Consider the following 12609-nt stretch of genomic DNA (forward strand, 5'->3'; position numbering starts at 1 on the left):
AGTTTAGCAGAAAGTTTTATCAATCCCTGGAATCTTGGAACAAATGCAAGAGAACTGTCAAAGGTTCCAAAGGCTGCCATGTACACAAGGCTTTAATTTGGGTGGGAAATTATTTGCTGGAATTTTAGTCTTTGTTTGTCCTTTCCCTATTTTTTTCCTTTCTCATTTCAAACACTTCACCAAGCCCTTGGTATTTCCTTGCCTCAGTAACCTATGCTGAGCAAAAAGTCAAAGTTACTCAGAACTATTGATTTCTCTGGACACATTTGCAAAAGCTAAAATCTTTAAAGAAATTAAGTGGATTTTTCTAGAGCAAGGAAGAAAAGGAGAGGTGCCTTAGGGTGCACCAAAAAAAAAAGAAGAAAAATTCCTTCAGACTAAGAAGTGATAGTGATCAGAGGCCTCTGCATGAGCAATGTCTCCTGGGGAGGTGGCAAGACCTTGGAGGGGACAGACAGCAAGGTAGAGCAAATAGGAGCCAGCACTGTGCACAGACTCCGGAGCCTTCCCAAAGCAGCACAGCACACACCCAAAGTAAATAGATTATGTGCGACCTCAGGGTCTTTACGACTCAGGGGTTGGGGTGATGGAAAGAATTATGGCTGAGCTTGTCTCTTCTACCATTGAAGGGGATTTCAGTTGTCTTGAATGAATACATGTTTCTTTTCCACTAGGATTATGGACTGAAAGTCATACTTGATTGGTTTGATTCATAGAACTTTCAGGAAAGAACTAAGAAAAATGGGTCAAAATTATAAGGAGACAGATTTCAACCAGAGCCATCCAAAGGTAAGATAAGTGACTTCCGTTCAAATCCTAGGGGTTCTTATATAGCAGATAATCACAAGTTAGGGACAATATGAAGGAATTTCAGCTTCAGGTTGGTGACTAGACAGGTAGCTTTAATGATCTACCAACTCTGCAGTCCCATGAATTATTAAGGTCGCCCAAGATAGTTTACTGTGATGGAGGGTAGAAGACATGAGTTCTAGCTCTAGAACTTTGCTAATTGATTACTTTGCTAATAGATCGTAGAAATTAACTACACTGCTCATTAACCATTGTCCATCAAATCCAGACTCCTGTCTCTGCAAGATTTATCAAGTACAAAATGATACTATATGCAAAAGATCTTCTAATGAGGTGATAACCAGTTTGGTTTTAACACTGAGATAATGTCATTAAAAACTAAACATATGACAGAACTCCAAGACTCAAACTTATGGTAAATAGGTCCTCAATGTGCAAACTAATTTTCTTTGGAGTTCAGCATATGTCCAAAGCTGACATTAACATCTGCCCCCACATTCCTTCTCTTGCCCACTTCCCTATTTCCATTAAGAATATTGTCTTTCCCCTGATTCTCAATGTTTGGGGCTTTAAAATAATGTGAACATTTTCTCTCCTTTACCTTAAAGTCTATTCAGTCACGAAATGCCAAATATTTCCTGCAAGATTTTCACCTCCCTCCAGTTCTTTCAATCCACATTTTCACACCTGAATTTTCTAATGATCCTCTAATAGGACCTCCAGAATAATCAGCCTCTTCCCACTGTCCCTCAACACTGAGCCTATACAGTGCTGCTGATTTATCTTTCTAGAAAACCTGTCTTCCTGTTCAACAGACTCCAATGATTCCCCATGTCTGCAGGTAAAGTGTAAAACCCTTTGGCTTGGGAAAAAATAATAATCTATCTCATTTTTAAGTCATACTCCCTTCCTGATCCTCAACACTCCTCAACAAGAGCTCCTGAGCCACAATAAGCTGATCTCTTTCTTGTGAAGTTGGTGATCATTTTTTCTTCAGTTCTTCCTGCCTGGCTAGCCTATCTCTGTTCCTCTGCCCAACTAGCTCCTAACCATCCTCCCAGGTCCAGTTCTAACTTGTCCCCTCCCCATCCCATTTAACATGAATATCCCCTTTTCTTGAATTCTTACATAATTTCAGCCATCACATTAGAGCAGATTATGCTAAGTGAAGCTAGCCAATCCTTAAAAAACAAATGTCAAATATCTTCTTTGATATAAGGGGAGTAACCAAGGATAGGGTAGAGACGAAGAGCTGGAGAAGAAGAATAACATTAAACAGGGATGATAGGCGGGAGGGAAAGTGAGAGTTAAGGGAAATTGCATGGAACTGGAAGGTGAGCCTCAGGGTTATACACAATTACATATAAGAGGAAAGGAGGAGTAGGAGAAAAATTATATAAGTGGAAGAAACGATTTATAGTAGAGGGGGTGGAGAGAGAGAAGGGGAGGGGAGGGGAAGGGAGGGGTGAGGGGACAGTGGAGAATGGGATAGACAGCAGAATACATCAGTCACTAGAAAGGCAATTTGTAAATCAATGGAAATGTAACTGATGTGACACAGCAATCTGTATACGGGGTAAAAATGGGAGTTCATAACCCACTTGAATCAATCTGTGAAATATGGTATAATAAGAACTATGTAATGTTTTGAACAACCAACAATAAAATAATTAAAAAAAAAAAAAGAATACACACTCCAGAGGCATTTGGTTAGCATTTGAAAGATGTAACAAATTCCTACTCTCTGAAAGCATTCTTTCTTTTTTTTTTAAATCAGCATCAAAGTTTTGTTAATTAGAATAATATATGTGAAAATGAATTTGTGTGTGAAATGAGTGAAGTTCAGGATATTTGTGTTTACTAAAAACTGTGTACACCTCCACTTTGGACTAAACTGGGAATCCTGATACTTGAGCAATAACACCCTTCTTCTGAAGGTGCCCTTGTCCCTGACCTTAGGATTCTTATCCTCTTAATCAAAGCATTTGGGTGCTCTGGGGCGAAAGTAAAAATGGAGGCTCTCCTACAATTTTTTTTGCCATAGTTTTCATAAGACATAATAGGTTAGGGATGTGGTAGAGTGAATGCTGGTAGCATGGGTCTTTGGGTTTGATCACCAGCACAAAAAAGAAAAAGAAAAAAGACATGTTTGGTAAAATATCCAAGAAGATCAAATTTAATTATTATTGTCTGGTATTCTGTTAATGGAACAGTGATGTTTAAAATCATTAATGAATAAAGACATAATTATTAAATAAAAAAAAATAATAATAATTTCAGCCATCAGTTTGGCAATTAAGTTGTATGCATTGCTGCTTAGGGTTTAATGTGTATGGTTGTTTTATTCCCAACTAGGAAATAGCCCTTAAAAAGAGGTGTTAGAATTCTCACTTCTTAGGAATTCTCCAAGTGATCTGCATATAGGTGTTTAATGAATACTTGTTAAATAGATAATTAACCTAACATATAATTTTATTGAGCTATGACACCAAATCAATATTTCCCTGCCAAATATAGGAAACTATGTTGATCCTGAAAAGAACTTTCAAAGCATGGAAATAGAATACAGCAGATTAAACACTTTGCTGCAAACCCAACATCAAAATGCCCCAAAGAAATATTATCAGAGAAATTCACTTCAGGGCCCGAACATACTTGATAAAGCCCATTTAATTTTATCCTTCAGGGAGATTTTGCAATTCAACATAATATCCAAAAGTTTACTGCCAGTCTTGGTACAGCTAAAAACATATGAAAACATCTCTAAGCCACACAGTGACATGTGACTGTTGTCCTAGCTACTCAGGAGGATCACTTAAGCCATGGAGTTCAAGACCAGCCTGGGCAACAAAACAATACCTTGTCTCAAAAATATTATTAAATAAAATTTCAGAAATGTAAAAACCTCTCTAGATTTGCAACAAACATGTACTATGAAAACAAAGTTACATTATAAATTCTTAAAAGGCTCTATTTGCCACTGGGAAGATATTGGGTTTTTCAATAAATGCTACAAATTGGAAGATACCATGTAATTTATAAACTTGCCCATGTAAGCAGTAGAAAACAAATAGGCACCTGAATAAGTAGAATGCTATTCTTTCATTAATTATATGTTAAAGGTCAGTAAAATTTTACCTATTTCCTCAAAGAGTGAAATCACTTGTACTGTTTGTTCCAGGAAAGTGATCTCAAATCTTAGAAAAGGGTGGAGACAAATGCATCTCTGCCTTCCCCACTGGCATAGCTGACCCTGTGAACTCTCTGTTACCCACAAACTTTCCCAATGAATAATCTAAATGAATGCATTTAAATTTCACTTCCGGCGGGGACAAACTCAAACATGTGCCCAGGCTGCTCCACAGAAGAATTTGAATTTAAAACCTGAATGCAACTCTGCTTACAGTAACAAAAATTTTCTGATTAAATGAATTACAGTAGATGAAGTAGAGAGAGAAGATGGGAAGGGAGGGGAGGGGAGGGGAGGGGGATAGTAGAAGATAGGAAAGGCAGTAGAATACAACAGACACTAGTATGGCAATATGTAAATCAGTGGATGTGTAACCGATGTGATTCTGCAATCTGTATACGGGGTAAAAATGGGAGTTCATAACCCACTTGAATCAAAGTGTGAAATATGATATGTCAAGAACTATGTAATGTTTTGAACAACCAACAATAAAAATTAAAAAATAAATAAATAAAATTAAATTAATTCAAATAAAATTTAATAAATTTTTAAATATAAAAAAATGTGAAGAACCACTTATATAGGTCAAGAAAATCCAGGAGAGAGAGTCCCAGTCCTGTTCTTCCACATGTAGGCACTGTATGTATATGCAAGCCCAGGCAATTTGTTTTCAAGCCACCCTTAACCTCATACCATCTGAGCTACATATGAAAAGGGCTGTGGTGACAGAAATGGAAATATAAAGCTGCCAAGATTTACCTATCAAAACATGCAATCCTATTTCAATGTAATAATCTAGCATTACAAATTTTTCAATAGCAAATGCAGTTTATCACATCACATTGAATATTTGCATAAAGCAAAATAAACTAATGCATCAATGTACATGACTCAAGAACTATCCAAAAAGCTGCTAAAATATTTCATCGAAATGACAAACTACCTCAATTATCATATCTCCATTAAATCTCTGTTATTGAGGGAAAAAAAATGGTGGATCCTTTCCCTTGGCTATAACTATAGTTAATTTCAGATATCATGCTGACAGATTGGGCACATTTACCGTTAGGTAAGTATCATATAAGAAGTGCTCTATACATCAGTGGTCCCATAAAGATAAATAACCCTTGTAACTTCTTGGAGCTGAGCTGCCTGCCACTGTAACTGGTTCTGAGCATCCTTTAGGCATGTCATTAACTGAGTGGGGACTTATTGTTGGATGTGAGACAAATGGCTTGGGAAACACTCTTGAAAATCAAAGTCTTCAATTCGAATGTTAAGTGTTCTAATGTCCCTAGAGACCAAGCAAGCGCCCACACTTCCATTAGATTATGTTTATTTCCATGACTCTGAATAACTAACACAGATTTCCACTTGAGAAGTTTCATTTTGAAAACATCAGAATCTGCAAAAGGGAAATTTCAGAAATAATACCAATAATTGTGACTTCTGTAGTTGTGTATATACTTTCTCATTCTGAGACAATAATCCAGTGAGAAAATGACGAGAATAATTTTCCATTTTGCACATATGAAACTTGATACTCAAGGATGCTAAACAGTATATTCACAGTCAGTTGAGACTAACCTGTTGTCCAAATTCACTCCTCCCTTTTCCTCTGAAGCTACTTGTTTTGTTGTTGTTGTTTTCTCTAGAGATGTACTTCAAAGTTTCTTTTATCAAAATTATGGCCTTACTAAGTGACTAATTTGTTTTTTAGGGATCTTATGTTATAGTTGTTTGTGAACACTTTCATTAAATTTTTTGTTTACTGTTTTATAAAATTACATTAAATTGCTGTATAATATTCTATTATACAAATCCACAATAAATGAACTATTTGCATATTACTTATATTTCTTCTATTTTCTGATATCAGAAATATCACTGATATAAACATTTTTAATATAAATATTTATATCCATCCATTTTAATTTCCTAGATTAGATTCTTATAAAAGCAAACAAAAACTAAGCAAAAACACCTAGTGAATACTGACAAATTGCTTTTCCAAAAGCATATAACAATTTACACTCATACTAACATTACTGACATTTATGCCTTATTTTTCATTATTAAAACTATGATAGAAGTTATACATAAATTTTGCTTTAATTTACATCTCAGTGATAACTGAGACTATATATTTTGTTTGTTACTCATATTTCTTCCCTTGCAAATTGTCTGTTGTTTTGTCCATTGGCTTTATATATGTCTTACTAATGATAAATAAATTATCTCTTTGATAGTTTTTAATTTTCCTATAAGATAATTTGACATTTGGCTATTTAATGAAATTTTTAAAAAATTTTATAGAACTAAATCTATTTTTCCTTTGTGATTCCTTTAATGCATTTTTTAAAAACTTTTATGGAACTAAATCTATTTTTACTTTATGATTTTTACACTTTCCTTAGAAAGTCCTTATCCAATCTGGGAGGGGGGATTCTTCTCATATTTTCCTTGAGTTTCATAGTTGCTTTTCTACCAACCTTGGATTACCAATAATCTACTGCTGAGTGAAAAGAAGAGAAAAATTATTTCATTTATTTGAGCTCCCATGAATGGCAGGCTAGGGGGAAAAAAAAGCCATTTCACTTGTAATTCTTTGGTTCTTATTTGCAAGGCTGGCCTAAAATGCCTTCTCTTTGGGGGAGTTTTATATAACTCCCCATTTGTTTCTTTTGGCCTCTTTGCTTAGTTTAACTGAAAATCCTCTGGGCAGATGCCATTCAAAATCCTGAGTTTCACCATTAGTAGCATTTAGTACCCATAGTGATGCTTATCACTCAGCATTATCATTAGTGATAGTAACATAAATAATTATTCTTTCTACTTTGCATGTTAGTTCATTGATAGAAAATATTCAGTAAGTAGTTTAATGTTAATATTAAAAGCATGCCTATCTGGTTTAACTATAAAGAGTGATTTCTGTAATCACTAAACAAGAAATCAGTTGCATTCAGCTATACACATGTGTACACATAATACACACATCCATGTGCCTTTGCAGAGTGTGTGTGTGTGTGTGTGTGTTTGTGTGTGTGTGGTGTTTAACAGCTCCCTAATCTTAAAAATAGGCTCAGACAGAAACATGATTTGAGATCTCAGGCAGACTGGTTGAGATCATAACTACATGAAACAACTGCCAAGAGGAGCCCAGCTAGGGAATTGAACAGATTAGGTAACTCAGAAATTTAGACATTTCCCCCCATTATGTTCCTCATTGCAGTTTTGTAATAAAAACACAAGCAAACTTCAAAGGAAGCTCTGTAGTAAAGGTTAATTGCTACTAAAGAAGAGGGTGGGCCCAAGCGCCAGTACTTTGTGCCCAACTTGCAAGCAGACAGGAAGGATTACACGTGGCTGAGAGCAGAGGATGTGTGCCCAGTATTAGGAGAAGAGGAGGCTTGGCCAAACCTCAGAGCCCCACCAGGGACCTCCTGGTAGGACGTGAGCACATGAGCGCCAGTCCTTGAGTCAATGCCTGCTCAACAGTGGGCAGGGGAGGGCAGGGGAAGACACCAATTTCCTTCCAAAATTAAAACCGGACATGCTCTTCTTCCCTCCTTAGGATAATTCCAGAGCGGTGACAGAGGCATGTTTGTGAGAAATCACAAGACTACAGGGGCCAGCTCTTCTGCACCAGCAGCCAGCCGAGCCAATAAACGCATGCTGGGCTTGGGGAAAAGGGTGGAGCCCAAGTAATGCCAGATGCACAAACAGAACAAAGAAGGGGGCCATGGGCCGGCCAGCAGAATAGTCTGTGAGAATGGCCCCAAGATAATGAAATTTAAGATCCCAAGGAAACGAAAAAAGGAAACTAGTAAAAGTAAGGAAAATGAGTTTCCAGAAAAGTGACTTAAGCAAGCTGTGAAGGACTTACAAAATAGAGGTATCTAATAGAAAGGGGAGATACTGATGGGTATGATCTTTACTATGCCCATCCTCCAGAGAGGACTTCGGTGGAATGATTAGACTCTGGACTCCATTTGTAGAATCCATGTCTTTGGAGACAATTATATTTGTGAAATAATTAATCTATCAACATGACTTGGCACATGGAATTGCTTTTGATGACTTTCTAAGCTTCCTTGCACTTGGAGTATTTCTACTTCCTTGTTCCATGCTATTCTGTCTCTTCCTTATGGACATGTTTCTCCCAGTGCTTCCTAAAAATATCTCCTTTATGAGCTAGCTTGTCAGAAAGACTCAGAATGGAAGAGGGTTGCAAGACAAGGTAGCAGGGGAAATGGTAAAAAGGACCAGACGAACAGAAAATAAGAGACTAAATCAATGAGCAAATATTTGTTTTTCTCATAGTTATTGTGGCATAACTCTGGCTCATTCTGTGGCTTTTAAATCTGGTTAAAAAATGTTTCCACTGTACTAGGAATTTCACAAACATTTCACTAAACAAGTAGGGTTTGGGAATTCAACCAGTAGCTCCTGAGCTATTATGAAATGAGCTTGGCCACTTTCAAGAATTTCTCTTCAAAGATGGAACCAAGCCTTTTTTCAAATGGTTAAGGAAAGAAATTGCTAGAAAATTCATAGTTGAGGTACAAGTAAAGCCCTTTGGTATCTAGTTACAGAATCTTAAGACAGCTAAAATAAAGACATTAAATTTCTGTGAGCACTATTCCAAGGGAAAAACATGACCTGGTTAATGTTTGGCTCATTCTGCTCTTACAGAGCCACAGTCGGCAATACCCACTGGAACGACCAGGTAAAACAGATTTCACGTATCAGATAGTGTTTCTTTTACATTACAACCATGTGCCTCCACTCTTTTAGCAATACAAATTTTTAAAAGACTTTTGGCAACCTCTGACCTGATGGCTTTTTTTCATAAGCCTTTTATATCCCCAAAGTGATTTTCCTTCAGATTCACTTAAAGTAAAGTAGAAATGTCCCATATTTACGTTGCAGCAGACTGGGTGGTTACTCTTCAGGCAGTCTGAAATGACCAGGGTACAGCCTTTCAGCATTCAAAGTCATATCTACAGTAATTATTTGCCAGCATATCTAAAAGAAGGCAGGCATTTCCTGTTGCACACAAATGGGACACTCTTATCTAAATTACTGTTTAAACAGGTATTTAAGAAAAGACTATCACAGGCAGGAATTTACTGATGACGGAACACATTAGTTTAGGGCTGGACACATTAGTTGAGGACTAACCATTGTCAAGAAAGGAAGTGCATCAGCATCAGGAAGGTATAGAGAATATTTTACAACTTCCATATGGGTCAAGATGGAGGATCATAAACTCTGCCATTTGCACTTCGGGAAAGCAGGAGTGGCCCAAACCCTGGCATGGAGGTCTGGATTTGGCAATGTCAATAAACCATGGAATAACCGTAAGAGAAAAAGTTTGAGAGTCACAGCTGTTTGGAGTTCTTGCTTTCCCAATCCATAAAATAAGCATGGTGGACAAGTTCATCCCCGGGTCCATTCTACTCACGCAATCCCAGTTGTACACAATGAAAACCAAAGGATGGTCAGAGTTTGGTGCACCGGAAGCTTATAAAATGTTATTTCCTGGAAAGACACTTTGAGAATCGGTTGGGTCTCTCCCAATATGTAACCTAGGAGAGACTGTACTCTGGCCGCCTAACCTTATTCTAACCAGTGAAACTGGAATTTATTCCCAGTAGAGGCTTATAAAACTGGGCTGTTATTCTCACATTAAGTAGACTGCCCTCTGGTGAGGACTGTGGTTTATGTGTGGGCAGAATGTGTGGTTTACTACCTCTAATTTGTTTATGTTGTTGATGGTGGTTTCAGAAGAAGGCAGCACCCCTCCACATGTTAGAGTGACCTGATTTGCTTCCCCAAAAAAAAAAAAAAAGTGTTTAAAGGTGGGCAGAGACATGAGGAAGCATTAATGTGCCATTGCTAATGGAGGAGCAACTGGGATCCCTTTGACCACAGCTCTGCTTCATTCAGTTCTGCATGTGAAATGAGAGCCCCAACTTGTTTATTATAATTACCTAAGTGTGGCTTGGTGGCTTTTGGCAAAGATCCTTCTTGCCTCCAAAGAAAAGACCAAAACTCAGGAACTACAGGCTGAAGAAAGGAGATGGAGGGATGCATACTCCAGCAAGGAGACTGAATTCTAACAGACATCCAGTGAAAATATTCAAAAATACCCAGAGAAGACAATGATCAAAAGAAAACTGAGATCTAATTTCTGCCATATAGAAAACAAAGATAGGTGTGCAGGAAAACTGAATCGCAGTGTAGGTGTAAGTTCAGATTCATTCTCATGGTGGACTTGATGCAGACAGACACTTTTTCTACCGCTGGGAAAACAGAAGAGCTTTCTTGTAGCCAGGAGTCTCACATCAAGGAAAGAAAATAATTATGCCTGTCTGGCAAAAGAGGGAGTTGTAGCAATGACTTGCCGATAAAAAGGAATGCGAACAAGCAATTAAACACTAAGCTAACCATACATCTTGGTTTGATAAAAAGCAGAGTGCCCCAAAGAATGAAATTTTGTACGAGTCTCAAAATTAGGGTTTATTTGAAAATAAGCAATGGTCCTTGTTGTCACAAGGTTTGTTAACTAAAAAACAACAATGACCTCTGATCTTAGAGTAATTCTGTGGGAAATTTTCCTTGATTTGACTAATTTCAGTTTGGACTCTGCCCCATGGCGAATACAGCATCTTTAGTTAAAATAAGTTTAGATATTTCCAAAGAGGGCAATTTGCTGCCCCATTCCAAACTCCAAAGGCCCCCATATTGAGTTTCCCAATACCATATCATATTGAACAGAAAATCATTCAAAACCATAGGGATGGAGAGAATGTCACTGAAGCACATAAAGGAATTTTTTTTTCAAATTTGAGAAAACACTGTATACTTTGATAAAGATGTTTTTGGAAAAATATGAACAGATGTGTTATGTGTGTGTGTGTGTGTGTGTGTGTGTGTGTGTATTTGAGCACTTATAATTTGAGAGGGGGTAATTTCAACATTGTTAAGTGGTAACACAAGCTAGGTATTTAAGGGAATGATATAATATGACAACTTCATAGACTATGTATAGTCTCTGGAAATCGTCATTATCAACATGTACAATAACTAGTAGCATTAGGTGGTCTGTACAGTATCCTTCATGTTTAATTGAGTCACACAGTCTGAGACAATTGATGGGCACCAGGCTCTGCCTCCTAATGACAACTGACTTTTTCTAAAAAGGCATTCAGGACCTCTTCTATATAAATTACTATAGTTTGCAGCAAGAGAGGATTATAAATGTTTGCTGGCAAAAACTAAATTTATTTACAAACTGGGTCTAATTTATTTATGGCTCCAGTACAATAGGCTTTTGTCGAAATATTTATGTTATCTGTACTTCTGCCTCACTAAACTCTACCACAATCATAAACACTGTTGAAAAATTATTTGCAGTTAGCAGGATTTAAACTACCCATTATATCACCAGATAGCACCAGTAAACTTTTGCACTGGTTGATAAAGTTTCCTCCGTGGAATAAATATACATTTGACTTTCAAAATCTTTGGTGGGCTCCACACTATGAAAAGTGAAGGATTAAACAGATGTTCCAGACATTACCAGTTTTGTGCAAACGCTTCAACTGCACATTCCAATTGAAATTTTGAGCCCAGACTACAAAAGTGCCCAGGTTTAAATCCTTTTCTAGCATTACAAAAAGAATTAGATGATTAAACTGCAGAACTCAGAGTGTTTGCCAAAGATGTTACCACTCAGCTTTACTCAATTATCCATTTCAAAATATTTCTTTGGTATCCCATTGTGACTAGAATTGTGAAAGTTGCTAAGGATAGAGAGAACTGAATCATATAAAATTTCTGCCCTCAAATAGCTCAGAATTGAGTAAAGAAGAGATAGTAACAGGTACAAGGCACTAAAATAGGTCTTAGACTAGTGAGGTTAGGAAGAGGGATGCCTGTTGAAATAGTTGTGTATAAGTAACTGTGCAATTGGGCATGCCAATCCATAGAACCTCTAACCTTAGATTCACTGAAATCATGTACATGTAAGTGGTAACACAAGCTTTAAGGGAATCCACAGGTACCACACCCAGGAGGTCAACCAGCCACAGATAGAAAAAAAATGTGGGGGAAAAAATGTCTCTGTGCTGAACATGCACACCTGTTCTTCTCATTATTCTCTGAACAATACTGTATACAACGATTTACATAGCATTTACATTGTATTAGGTATAACACATAATCTAGAGATGATTTAAAGTATAGAAGAGCATTGTGTATGTTATCTGCTGATAATTGGGTATTTTATGGAAAAGATGAGCATCTATGGATTTTTGCTATCTTTAAGGACCTGGAACCAATCTTTCCCAGATATGGAGGGACAACTACACAGACTGTTTTTGAAGATCCTTGGAAATATAGTTGTTTACATTTATTGCTGAATATCACCAAGTTCACAATAATGTGAGGATCAAAGAAGGGATTATTTAATCTTGCTGCTGCTTCTAAATAATTCACAAACTATGGAACCAACAGTTTCTAAAACAGCACGCCTACCTTTCCATCACAAAATAAGCCAAAAGAAAACATCATGGAGAAGTTGATGGTTTCCATGTCATAAC

At 37.0% G+C, this 12609-nt stretch overlaps 1 protein-coding gene across 17 annotated transcripts in view; it reads right to left on the reverse strand.

Moving 5' to 3' along the window:
• Positions 1 to 12609, reverse strand: part of MECOM (MDS1 and EVI1 complex locus) — a 562082-nt gene that overhangs the window by 291336 nt on the left and 258137 nt on the right. The gene's annotated exons all lie outside the window — the stretch shown is intronic.

The sequence above is a fragment of the Spermophilus citellus genome, assembly GCF_964194105.1.
Source record: "Spermophilus citellus genome assembly, chromosome: 7".
Lineage (NCBI taxonomy): Eukaryota > Metazoa > Chordata > Mammalia > Rodentia > Sciuridae > Spermophilus > Spermophilus citellus.